This window comes from Notolepis coatsorum, assembly GCF_963971535.1.
Source record: "Notolepis coatsorum genome assembly, chromosome: 4".
NCBI lineage: Eukaryota > Metazoa > Chordata > Actinopteri > Aulopiformes > Paralepididae > Notolepis > Notolepis coatsorum.
In genome coordinates, this window is record NC_140168.1 from 177,253,084 (window position 1) to 177,267,196 (window position 14,113).

Below are 14,113 nucleotides of genomic sequence, written 5' to 3' on the forward strand. Positions count from 1 at the left end.
TGTATCATAAGTTTCAATTTGGACCAACGCCTCTGATTTACACACATTCTTATAAATATCTTGGTTTTACCTTTAATGAGTACATGTGCTTCATAGAAGGAAGGAAAATAATGTCTGAGTCAGCAGGAAGGGCGCTAGGGGGCGTGTTGAGTAAAATGAAAGTGTGCACTGACCTTGGGTTTTCAACATATACACAATTATTTGATTCAATGGTGGGTTCTGTTTTGTTTTATGCTGCTGGAGTATGGGGTTTTGATGATGCTCCTGAATGTAATGCGATCCAGAACCGGGCCATGAGATACTTTTTAGGAGTCCATAAATACACACCAAAAGGGGCTATAGAAGGGGACATGGGGTGGGATTCTTGCTTGGTCAAGCAAAAGGGTGAAATGGTGAGGTTATGGAACCGCCTGGTCCAGCTGCCAAATGGCAGGGTGACTAAAAAGATTTTTAATTGGGACAGAGCACACGGTCATCCCTGGTCAAGAGAGATGTCTATGATTTTTTCTTCTACTGACTTGAGTATGATTTTTATGAACAATTTGCAGTGTAAGGTTCACATAATTAAAACAAAATTATCAACAATCCATCAGGATAAGTGGAAGGTGGAGATTTTGAAAAAACCTAAACTTAGAAAATATATTGCAATTAAAAATGAGTATTTTACTGAACCTTATGTAATGTTAAACTTAAAGAGAAGACGGAGGTATCTGTGTGCCCAGTTGAGGTCTGGCACCCTGCCATTGGCTGTGGAAGTGGGTAGATTCCAGGGTAAACCTGAGGAGGAGCGGCTGTGTGTTCTGTGTGATCTGGGAGTGGTGGAGGATGAATATCATTTTGTTTTTTATTGCCCTTTGTACACCACTTTGAGGAGGGCTTTATTTGAAAAAATTCAAATTGCAAACCCAGATTTGTTTTGGCAGTCTGAGAGCTGTATGTTGAGTTGTTTTTTTGTGGAGGACATCTTCGGTTTTGCAGGATTTTTGGAGAAGGCATGGCACCTGAGACAAAACACACTGTATCCTATATAATTGTATTTGAATTCACCTTGTTTTTCTGTTTTTCTGTTTATTTACATTGAGTACAGCTTGTGTTATATTACGTTTTATTGTATTTTCTTGTATTTTTCTTTTTTTATGGCCATCTTGGTCTATGTCATTTGTTAAGTAATTGGTAAAGTATATTATTATATACTTATTGTTATGTGTCTTGTAAGCCCATATGGGCTGGGCATACATCTGTATGTAAGACACGAAAATAAAAAATATCAAATCAAATCAAATCAATATTGTTATAGACTCACTTGTTTAGCTGCCTGTAGAACATCACGTTACGTACGAATTGCTGTCAAGCCGTGGTGTGTTGTGCTTAACCCTTGCACCATAGGTCACTATAAACACACAAGAAAATGACACTTTAAAGGAAGGGAAAAAGGACACTTTAAGAAAATAACTTGTTGTGATTGTTGCATAGTATAGTTAGTAACAGCAAGTATAGCATAGGGACATAGAAGTAAAACTGCACATTGTATAGGAGTGTACATAGGATCCAGTGCCTCTAAGTGATTTATTAACATGTCTATTTATCATGTCTATTCTAGTTATCTTATTATTATTACTACTATTACTTGTTTTATTGCACAATCGTAGCGGGCATGGCCAACTGCATTTCACTGTATGCCCTGGTATGTGATGAATAAACTCTTGACTTGTCTGTTGCCTTATGTTGCGCCCTTCCTCTGAGTGACCACATGGGGGTGTAACAAGTTCAGATGACAGTATGAGTTCAGATGACAATATGAGTTCTGATGACAATATGAGTTCAGATGACAATATGAGTTCAGATGACAATATGAGTTCTGATGACAATATGAGTTCAGATGACAATATGAGTTCAGATGACAATATGAGTTCTGATGACAATATGAGTTCTGATGACAATATGAGTTCAGATGACACAAGGCTCATGAGTTCAGAAAATGGCCTCTGGATTTACAAGAGAATTTAGTAGAACAAAAGTTCCATGTTTTTAACAATATTCCCCTAGAAGAATATTCTTTATTCTAAGGTAAATATTACAGTAAACAAAACAAACCAACTAAGTAAGAGTCCAGGGTAACATAAAACAGTGTATGTATCATGTATGCATTTATTTATTTGTTTGTTTATATAGGTGGTGGTAGTATAATATGTTAATCCTTGCCCACTTTGACAACCTAGGATCAGAGGTGCGTTCCTCATATCAACTCTGATTGCACGCACGCTAATGACGCCACGTGCACGTGCACTCCCTTGCTTAAGCACAGACTAAAGACAATGCCTAATTGCCTCTACGAATGGAATGTAACACAAGTTAGGTGTGAATGTATCTGAGAACGTATTTAACACACCTGACGACCGGCGCTATTGATATGCAAAGTAGCCCAGGTGGGTACTTATAGCGAGTTGGCGAGTGCAGCGCATTCCTGTGTGCACGTGCGTGCCGTGCACATCCGTGCATGTGCGTGCACACTCTTCTGCTCAAATCTTTGGGTGCACGGAGTGCAACCCCGTCCCATGAAGAACGCATCCCTGCCTAGGATGGCTAAGAGTAGACGACAGAGTACAGCAACTTGCAATGGGCCTGGTCTACAAGATACACTATACGACTAAGGTACCCATGTACATGTCAAAATACTTCCCAAAGGTCAGTGAATACCACGACCACAACACCAGAGGAAGCTCAACAAATCATGTTAAACCCAGATTCGGCTCAAACAAGGGACTAAACACGTTTCGCAATTATGCCACATCAATGTGGAACGCCCTACCCAAAGCTGTAAAGGAATGTGAATCCCTACCCACATTCAAAACCGTTCTTAAAGAGCACCTACGGGAGGCTGCAATTCGAAACTGGCCACCGTAAATGTCCAAACCCCCCCACCCCCTCCTAATAGACAGTCGCCTCCCCACCGCATGTATATATTCTCTCCCCACCATATGTATATTTCTCTCCCACCCACCCACCCCCTCCTAATGTACAGTCCCCTCCCCACCGCATGTATATATTCTCTCCCCACCATATGTATATTTCTCTCCCACCCCCTCCTAATGTACAGTCTCCTCCCCACCGTATGTATATATTCTCTCCCCACCGTATGTATATTTCTCTCCCACCCACCCACCCCCTCCTAATGTACAGTCCCCTCCCCATATTATGTATATACTCTGTCAGGATCTATGGGTAACAGTACTGTATATTTGAATATCGTATATGTCAATACAAATGTAACAGTACTAAATACCTGTATGTCATGTATGTCCCTATGCCATAAATGTCAGTATGTCATAAATGTCACTATGAATTGAAAATGGGGGACCCTGATGTAAACAAGACAAACGTCTTTCTCTGGTCTGCATCCCCTTAACAATTGTGTGTATTGAGCCGTACTGTATTGTATCCATTCAGCAATCTGTTAAATAAAGTTTTCATTCATTCATTCATTCATTCATTCATTCATCCAGTTACAGTGTGAAGGAGACAGCATTAGCAGCCACTTGGTGGAGCTACTATATGTAATGTGTTCATAGCTGTTTGGTGCTTAGTTGCTGTGAATCATCAGCATGGACAGAGTTGAAGGCCTCTCCTTGTAGCTACCATCTTCTACCATCGTAAAAAAAAATCAATACAAATGCTTCTCTGAATACAAAGGAAATTATTATGTAATGCATGCAGGCAACGTTTTAACTGGACTAGTGATATTACTAGTGTTTTCAAGTCAATATTTTCAAGTGAAGGGAAGGAATGTAAATGTCCTTGTCCTTCTCAGTTGTGTTCTGTTGTGTCTTTTGTCTGTTTGTTCTGACTCATTGACCAGTAAAATGTTCTACCGTCGCTGACCACACTGGGCAACGTCTCACTTCTGCTTTAGACAAATAAATGGATGGCAACACTATAAAGACACTGCGATAACACTAAACATTAAGTTAAGACCAAAAATACCTTTATAGAAAGAAACAAGACAAGATCAAAAGTAAAGAAATACTGCAAAACTATTTCATTCGATGATCAATATCTGACTCAGAGGATATGAAAAGTAACATCTTTTGGCAACAGAACAACACTGCAGAGAGAGAGAGGAAAGCAGCGTTAGTATGAAAGCTGACGTTCAGCATTAGTATAGAAACTGATGTTCAGCATTAGTATAGAAAACTGATATTCAGCGTTAGTATAAAAACTGATATTCAGCGTTAGTATAAAGACTGACGTTCAGCATTAGTATAGAAAACTGATATTCAGCGTTAGTATAAAGACTGATGTTCAGCGTTAGTATAAAGACTGATGTTCAGCGTTAGTACAAAGACTGATGTTCAGTATTAGTATAAAGACTGATGTTCAGCATTAGTATAAAAACTGATGTTCAGCATTAGTATAAACACTGATGTTCAGCATTAGTATAAAAAACGGATGTGGTATAATTAATGCTTAACAATAAAAAATGTTAGCATTCAGTGTTTATCTTTCGATATAAACTCAAATTGTCATATAAAAGCCTGACCAGCAAAAACCTCAGGGCAGGTCAGATACTGAGAGAAGATTTCTGTGTGTGTCGGTAGGATCTTGGAATGTGCCACAAAAACCAATTGTACATATAGGACCCTGGTCCAACAGCTGGCTTATTAGAGGACAAAGGAATTGGCAGATTGCATCAACATGTGAAACATTAGAACAAAAGGGATGTTAATTCAACCTCAGAGCTCAGACAATGACTTGGCCGATGGAGGTGTGATTATATATTTTTTTTATCTACTTTTTCTCCCCATTTTTTCTATCTTTCTCCCGTCCCCAATTTCGTATTGTCCAATTCTACCCTCCCCTGTCTCGAACATTGTTAGGCCATGCCTCCCACAAGCTGGCTGCAATGTGGACGAAGCCTTGCATCACGTGTCCCCTCCGGTACTCAAGGAGGCAGCCATTGCATCTTTTCACCTGCACAGCGCAATCTCTCAGCGGCGAGGGTCTGCGTGGGAGGGACACGCCGCCCTCGTCGCTTCCTGATTCTACTGCGCAGGCGCACCAACCGACCTGTAGGAGTCGCTGTCCACAACGTCCGATCCCCACCCACCAGCTTCCCACCCCCTAATACTGCCAATTGTATTAGTATGAACAACCAGCCAAGCTGGTAGCAACGGCGAGAGCTGGGCTCGAACCCAGCATCTCCAGAATTGGTGGCGAGCGCCTTGCCCACTGCGCCACCTAGCCGCTTTTGGAGGTGTGATTATCTAAGTCACACGGCCATATGAAATTACAGGAGTTTACACACACAGCTGTTTTTGAGCAGGAAGCCTGCTCTTGAAAATCAGTTAGATTATCATGAGATACAAAATGGATTGACTTTTGGTTTAATTAAGGCTTCTTAAAAAAGAAACTAAAGTAATATATATTCAAGGTATTATGTGTTAGTACAAATCTGGCTTAGAATAGTCTCAACAAATAAGACAAGGGATACTTCTAATTATAGTCCTACTCTGAGATGAAAATATGTAGTTGTAGTGACTACATTATTGATTCGTGTTCTCCTCTGTCTGTGTTGTGTAGTGGGAGGGAACTACTGATCTGGCACCGAGGCCAGACGGGACATCTATTGCGGTTGCACTTGCTGTTGTGATCATTTACTGTTCTGGCAATTACATGTGCTCTTGTTCTGTATTGACTGACGTTGCTTTGTATATTGAACAAGCATTACGTTGCCTACGATTATTCCTTTTTCCTCCGGCACTACACTGGTGACCCCGACGTGGATTTTTGTTAAGGCGATTGTGTACAAAAATCAGCGAACGAACATTCTTGCAAAATGTCCGGACGAGGAAGACGTTCAGGCCATCGGCAGCCATCACCATCCCCTGTCAGGGAAACGCGTGGTGCGCGCACTCCCACTCTCAAACTACCTAAGTTCTGGGACTCGACTCCGGATGCATGGTTTGCTATTGTAGAGGCGCATTTCAACAAGAGCGTGGATGACGACGACGACCGGTACAACCATGCTGTGGCAATGTTGGGCAGCTCCACCGCAGCTCGAGTGGTAGGTTTTTTGTCTGCTCCCCCGGCGACGAACAAATATGAGCGCCTCAAGGCCCTACTTCTAGAGACATTTGAACTGTCCGCTGCGGAGAGGGTGCATCGCCTATTTGCTATGTCGGATTTGGGAGACGAGAGACCTCCTGCGCGCATGGAGAGGATGCTAAATCTGCTCGGTACCAAAGACCCCATGATCCTTTTCACGGAGCTGTTCATGCGCACGCTGGCAGCCCAATGTAGGATGGCGCTGGCCAACACCGACATCGTGGGCCCTTGCCAGGGAGGCGGACTGTTTCGTTTTGGCCATGCCTCAGCGGTCCGCCGACCTGCTCGCTCCAGCGACCGCCCCGCCACCGGACCGTCGCAGGAGAGCGAGGGATGACGCCAGGCCTTCTGGCCAGCACGGTAACGCAGCGGGCCATTGTTTCTTTCATGCCACGTTTGGCGCCAAGGCCAGACGATGCCGCTCACCCTGCACCTTCGGACCTACGGGAAACGGCGGGGCCGGCACTCAGTAGTGGCCCTGAGCGCTGGCGTCACCAACAGGCTGCTCTTCATCCGAGACACCGCCTCCGTTTCCTTTGTGACACGGGTGCCCAGTGGACCATCATTCTGGCAGAGAGATCGGATGTGGCAAGGGAGGAGCGCGGTCCGCAGTTGGCGGGTGCGGATGGCATGCCTCCTTGGTGCAGATTTTCTGTGCGCCCACAACCTGTTAGTGGACGTGGGGAACAGGCGCCTGGTCAATTCACAGACCTTCGCTTCCTTTGCCTGTACGCAGGGGGAGGCCGTCTACAGCGGGTGGTCTAATACACTCGCCGAGAGTGACCAGTACCTGCGGCTGCTCGCCGAGTTCCCCGACCTTAGCAAGCCCACTTTCTCCGCGCCCACGGTGAAACACGGGGTGGAGCACCACATTGAGACCAGTGGGCCTCCCCTCCACGCCAGGGCCAGACGCCTCAACCCGGAGAAGCTGGCCGTCGCCAGGGCGGAGTTTGCGCACATGGAGCAGGTGGGCATCGTTCGGCTCTCGAACAGCCCCTGGGCGTCTCCCCTGCACATCGTCCCTAAGTCAGATGGTGGGTGGCGCCCATGTGGGGACTACCGCCGCCTCAACGACGCATCCAAGCCTGACCGCTACCCGGTCCCGCATGTCCAGGACTTTGCAGCGAACCTGGCAGGCAATCGCTTCTTCTCCAAAGTGGACCTGGTACGGGGGTACCATCAGGTGCCGGTGCACCCCGAGGACATCCCCAAGACGGCCGTCGTCACGCCCTTTGGGCTTTTCGAGTTTCTGCGAATGCCATTCGGCCTGAAGAACGCGGCGCAGACCTTCCAACGCCTCATGCACTCAGTGCTCCGGGACCTACCATTCCTCTTCATCTACTTGGACGACATCCTCGTAGCGAGCGCCACGGAGGAGGAGCACCTGTCACACCTCCGAACCCTATTCACACGGCTCAGCCAGCATGGGCTGATTGTCAATCCGGCGAAGTGTGAGTTCGGGCGGGACGCCATCGACTTTCTCGGGCACCGAGTCTCCGCAGAGGGGGTGACCCCTCTCCCCTCGAAGGTGGAAGCTGTCGCTGCATTCCCGCGCCCCCGCACAGTCAGCGAGCTCAAGGGGTTCATCGGGATGGTGACCTCCGCCACATCGCTCACATCCTGCGGCCTCTGTACGACACCCAGAAGGGCAAGACTTTGAAGCAGCCGGTGGACTGGACGGCGGAGCGTGTCAAGGCTTTTCAGGACACCAAGGAGGCCCTGGCCCGCGCGGCCATGTTGGCCCACCCCTCGCCCTCGGCGCCCACTGCTCTCACTACGGACGCCTCTGACTTTGCTGTGGGAGTGGTGTACGAGCAGTGGGTTGGGGACGCCTGGCAGCCTCTTGCCTTCTTCAGCCGCCAGCTGTTGCCCAGGGAGCAGAGGTACAGCACGTTCGACAGGGAGCTCCTCGGGCTGTGGCTTTCTGTCAGACACTTCCGTTTTTTGCTGGAGGGACGCGAGTTTACGGCCTACGTGGACCATAAGCCGCTCACGCACGCCATGTCCAAGGCGGCAGAGCCGTGGTCCCACCGCCAGCAGCGCCAGCTCGCCTACGTGTCCGAGTTCACCACAGACATCCAGCACATTGCTGGGAAGTCCAACCAGGTGGCGGATTGTCTCTCCAGGGCGGTGGTTGGTGCGGTACAGCCGGGCTTGGACTACATCAGCATGGCTGCGGACCAGGCCACCGATCCTGCCATCCAAGCTCTCAAGTTGTCGGACGGGGCCACGCTCCTGTGCGACGTCTCCATGGGTCAGCCGCAGCCGGTAGTCCCCGCCAACTGGAGACGCCCTGCCTTCGAGGCCATACATGGCTTGTCTCACCCTGGCAGGAAGACGTCCTCGCGACTGGTGTCGGAGACGTTTGTTTGGCAGGGGCTCAAGAGGGATGTGAGAGCCTGGGTCGACACGTGCACCGCCTGCCAGCGCGCCAAGGTGCATCGGCACATCAAGGCCCCCCTGGAACAGTTCTCCGTGCCCGAGTGGAGGTTCGACCATGTCAACGTGGACCTGGTGGGACCGCTGCCCCCCTCGCACGGATACAACTACCTTTTCACCATGGTAGACAGGACGACTCGCTGGCCGGAGGCAGTTCCGCTCTCCTCAACGACGGTCCCCGACCTGGCCCGGGCGTTCATCGCGGTGTGGGTCTCCCACTACAGCACCCGTGCTGATCTCTCCTCCTCTGGCTCACAGTTTACTTCGGTGGCGGAGAGTCTGGGGGTCAAGCTCCACCGCACGACCGCATACCATCCACAGGCAAATGGGCTCTGCGAGCGTTTTCATCGTTCTATGAAGGCCGCCCTTTGAGCCAGCCTCACGGACGGCGACTGGCTTGACAAGCTCCCGTGGGTCATGCTGGGGCTCAGGACGGCGCCAAAGGAGGACCTCCAGTCGTCGTCGGCCGAGCTGGTTTTTGGACAGCCGCTACGGGTCCCCGGTGACTTCATTCCCAGGTCGACAGAGCCCTGGTTTGCTGCTGCTCAGCGCGCCTCGCTGCTAGACAGCGCCAGGACCTTTGTCCCGGTCCCGACTACGCAGCATGGTGTCCCTACTTCGAGGATGCCCCCAGAGCTGCACTCTGCAAAGTTCGTTTTCATCCGTCACGATGGCCACAGGACTCCGCTACGTCCTCCTTATGACGGGCCCTTCCGCGTCATCGAGGCCAGGGCCAAGAACTTCGTGGTCGACGTGGGGGGTAGGCCTGAGTGTGTGTCCGTGGATCGCCTCAAGCCGGCCCACTTGGACCTTGAACTGCCCCTGGACTTGGCCCTGCCGCCGCGCAAAGGCCGGCCCCCGGTCCTACCTCCCCTGCCACGCCGTGGCCATTCCCCCCTACGACCCCTCGGACCCCCCACAGCTCGCAAGCATCTGGTCACTGCCCCCCATCCTACTCAGCAGGAGGATGTGACGGACATTGTCACACCCCCTCCCGCACCTCCTGACTTTACCTACAAGGGGCCGGGCCATACGCCCTCCTCGCCGTGAGGATTTCGTATATTGAGGTGAACACTGGGGGGGCTGGTGTAGTGACTACATTATTGGTTCGTGTTCTCCTCTGTCTGTGTTGTGTAGTGGGAGGGAACTACTGATCTGGCACCTCGGCCAGAGGGGACATCTATTGCGGTTGCACTCGCTGTTGTGATCATTTACTGTTCTGGAAATTACATTGTTCTGTATTGACTGACGTTGCTTTGTATATTAAACAAGCATTACGTTGCCTACAATTATTCCTTTTTCCTCCGGCACTACAGTCTTAAATAAAGTGGTTTAGGTCAAGAACTGTATGCAACTATAATGTTTTGAAGTAACATGCTTGTAGGAAAACTAATGAGTAAAACAAAGGGTTGGACCAAAATGATTGTCTATTGTGTTATAAAATGGTACAAATGTAATGAGTCATATTGAAATGTTCCCCAGAAGCAGACATACAATAATATGTGGTTTTTATGCCAAACAAATGAATGAGTTGATCTGGTTTGGCGATAAAACTATTTGTATATTAAGCATTAAAGCTGCCAGCATTTTGTATAAAAGTATTCTGTACTTCTGTATGACAACTATTAAAGAAACTGAAACTGAAACTGAGCAGTTGGGAACAAGGACCACCCCTATTTTCAAATTCAAACAGAACTAGCTCCGGATTGGGGGAGACCCCTTTGTGATGTCACTTCCTGTGAGGTCCCACAGGGACCGGGGGCGTCTATACTTCCCACAAGCAAGTTGTCTTTCCTCTTCCTTGCTCTGATTGGCCACTGACCTACAGTTCGTGCGTTTTGCGAATCTGATTGGCCACTGACATTTCTGGTCATGTGACATGTGCGCCCAATCGCATGACGAGCAGTGTCTTAGCCCATTTCCGCGTCAAACAGCCTGCAAACGACCTAACGCCTAGTTTATCACTGGTTAAGCTTAGGCGACTCTTTCGCAGTTGGTTAAGGTTAGAGTTTGGAATCAGGGCTGGCTTTCTATCGCCATGCTCTAAGACAAACTATAACCTTAACCAACTTCGAAAGAGCGCCTAAGCTTAACGGTCTAAAGAACTTGCCGTCACACGATTGGGCGCACATGTCACATGACCAGAAACGTGCGTGGCCAATCAGAGCAACGCGGAAGTATAGAGGCGGACCGGGGAGCCGGTTATAAAAGGGAGGACCCAGAGAAAATAGGTCAGATAGAAAATCAACGTAAAGAAGACGTCTACAACCTCCAGTGAAACTCATCGGTGAAGAACTTTGATAATAAGTTGGCATAAGAATTAGGAGACAAAGCTTTCGGCTTGTCTCAAAGTGACGGTTTTTATACAGTTATCTGATAACCTGTGAATCTTTTTAGGGTGTCGGTGCTTCCCAGCGCAGTTCAGAACCGACAGAGTGGAGATGACGGGAAGACAACGTGAAGACGCCACGGGTGGACAGCAACCACCGAGAGCAGAAACAGAGCAGAAGAGCGGCAATGCGTCGGAATGTTACCGCTGCAACGGAAGAGGGCATTCGGCGGGGGATTGTCGCTACAAGGACTTCCAGTGTCGGTTTTGCAAGACGACGGGGCATCTGGAGAGGGCTTGCAGGAAGAGGGGCCAATTCAATGGACAAGATCAGCGAGGGAGAGCAACGCTCGCGGCCCAGCACAGAGGCGGGCGAGGAGGAGGAGTCAACATGATCTCAGAGACTGAACATGAACAGGCAGAGTACGGGTCCGGTTCAGAGGAACAGACTCACATGGGACTGTATACAGTCCGACCTAATATGGATTGTGAGTATGAGAAACCATACAATGTGTTTGTGAAATGTAATGATCAGAAAATATGTATGGAGGTGGATACAGGTGCCGCGTTGTCAGTCATATCAGAGAGTATGTACCATGCCAAGTTCAAAAATGTAACATTACTTCCATGTATGACTAAGTTGAAAACGTACACAGATGAGCCATTAGAGCTAATGGGGAAGATAATGGTCACAGTTGAGAGTGGGGAACAGAAGTTGCAGTTACCCTTAGTGGTAGCCAGGGGGCGGGTCCTGCACTCATGGGTCGTAATTGGATAAGACCATTAAACCTAGACTGGTTTAATGGTCCTTATGCTTTGAGGGAAGCTGTAAACAAACAGCTAGATGACTTGGAGAAGCAAGGGGTTATTTCTCCAGTGCCACACAGTGAGTGGGCAGCACCCATAGTGAAAATACCAAAGAGAGACAACACAGTTCGTATATGTGGGGACTACAAAGAAACAGTAAATCCATTTCTGGATGTAGATCAATATCCTCTTCCCAGAACACAAGACCTATTTGCCAAGTTAGCAGGAGGGAAACACTTTACAAAGCTAGATTTGACACAGGCATATCAGCAGATGGAGTTAGAGGAGGAGAGCAAGCAATACTTAACAATCAACACACCAAAAGGGTTGTACAGATACAATCGCTTGCCATATGGGGTAGCCAGCGCTCCAGCCATATTTCAACGAACAATGGATCAAGTGCTGCAGGGGTTAGATGGTGTAGTCTGTTTTCTAGACGACATATACAGGCAATGACACAGACAGTCATATGAAAAACCTAGAAAGGGTACTGCAGAGGTTGGATCAATATGGGCTGAGAGTAAACAAAGGAAAGTGTGCTTTCTTTCAGGACAGTGTATGCTATTTGGGCCATCGCCAGGCATGCGTTCTTCATGGGACGGGGTTGCACTCCGTGCCACCCCATGATAAGTACTCGCTATTTGCATATCAATAGCTCCGGTCGTCAGGTGTGTTAAATACGCTCTCAGATACATTCACACCCAACCTGTTGTGAAGACATGTGTTACATTCCATTCGTAGAGGCAATCAGGCACTGTCTCCAGTCTGCGCTCAAGCGAGGGGACATTAAATGCGCATTCGCGGGAGCGCGCGCACGCGCCGGGAGCGCGCGTGCATGTGGTGCGTGCAACCCCCGATGATTTTAATAACGCACCACTGGCCATCGCATAGATGCACAGGGGTTACACCCCCTTCAGGAGAAAACGGAGGCCATCGAAAAGGCCCCTGTGCCCAAAAACACCACAGAGTTGAGGGCGTTTCTGTCTTTGTTAACCTACTATGGGAAATTCATGCCTTCTTTATCTACTCAGATAAAACCTATGACAGAACTACTACAGAAAGGACAGGAATGGGTCTGGTCAAAGCAGCGTCAAGAGGCTTTTGAGAGAACCAAGAAGATGCTGACAGCAGCACCAGTGCTAGCGCACTTTGACCCCCAGTTACCAGTGATAATGGCCTGTGACGCTTCCCCATACGGGATAGGGGCGGTGATATCACACAAGCTACCAGATGGCAGTGAGCAGCCAATAGCATATGCCTCACGGACCCTGTCCAAGGCAGAGGTAAATTATGCGCAAATAGAGAAGGAGGCCCTCAGTATCATTTTTGGAGTACAAAAGGTCCATGAATATTTGTATGGTCGAAAATGTACCCTCTGTACAGACCATCAGCCACTGGTCAAGATCTTAGGACCTAAGACAGGTGTTCCCACATTAGCAGCAGCAAGACTGCAAAGATGGGCCCTAATTCTAGCAGCCTACCAGTACGATATTCAGTATAAGGCCGCCCTGACACATGGGAATGCGGATGCATTATCTAGGTTACCGATGCAGGCAGAGGCACAAGAGTGTAGCCCGGACTTCAGAGTCTCGTTCTTAGATGAGATCCCTATCTCTGCTAGAGAGATTGCAGAGCACACCAAGAGTGATGCAGTAATGAGAACAGTGAAATAATTCACACAGAAAGGGTGGCCTAAGCATGTCACAGAGGAGGAACTAAAACCATACTGGGTGAGACGTACAGAACTGTCTGTAGAGAGTGATTGTGTGATGTGAGGTTTTAGAGTGGTCATTCCTCCCGTACTGAGGTCACAAATGTTAAAAGAGTTACATGACAATCACCTGGGTATAGTGAGAATGAAGACCAGAGCACGTAGCCATTTTTGGTGGCCAAACCTGGACAGAGACATTGAAAACTTGGTGGCCACATGTAACCCTTGTCAACTGACTAGAAACACACCACCGACGGCTCCGGTGCATGCATGGACTGGTGCAGTGAGACCGTGGCAGAGGGTCCACGTGGATTTTGCAGACAAAGGCAAACATAAGTTCATGGTGTTAACAGACAGTTTCTCTAAGTGGCCGGAAGTGTCATTGATGATGACAACGACAGCGGAGAAAACAGTGGAGGCTTTGAGGGGGTTCTTCGCAACATATGGACTGCCAGAGGAACTGGTGTCAGACAATGGCCCCCCATTTCAGTCACGGACATTTCAGGACTTTCTCAGGAACAATGGGGTGAAACACACACGGTCGCCGCCGTGGCACCCTGCCTCTAATGGGGCTGCAGAGCGCCTGGTGCAGAATCTGAAAAAGGCGCTGGAAAAAGCAAAGAGTCAGAGTATCACAACGCAGCACTCTATTCAAGACTTTTTGTTTTGTTACAGGAGCACCCCCCATTGTGTGACGGGTAAAACACCGGCAGAACTGTTCTTGG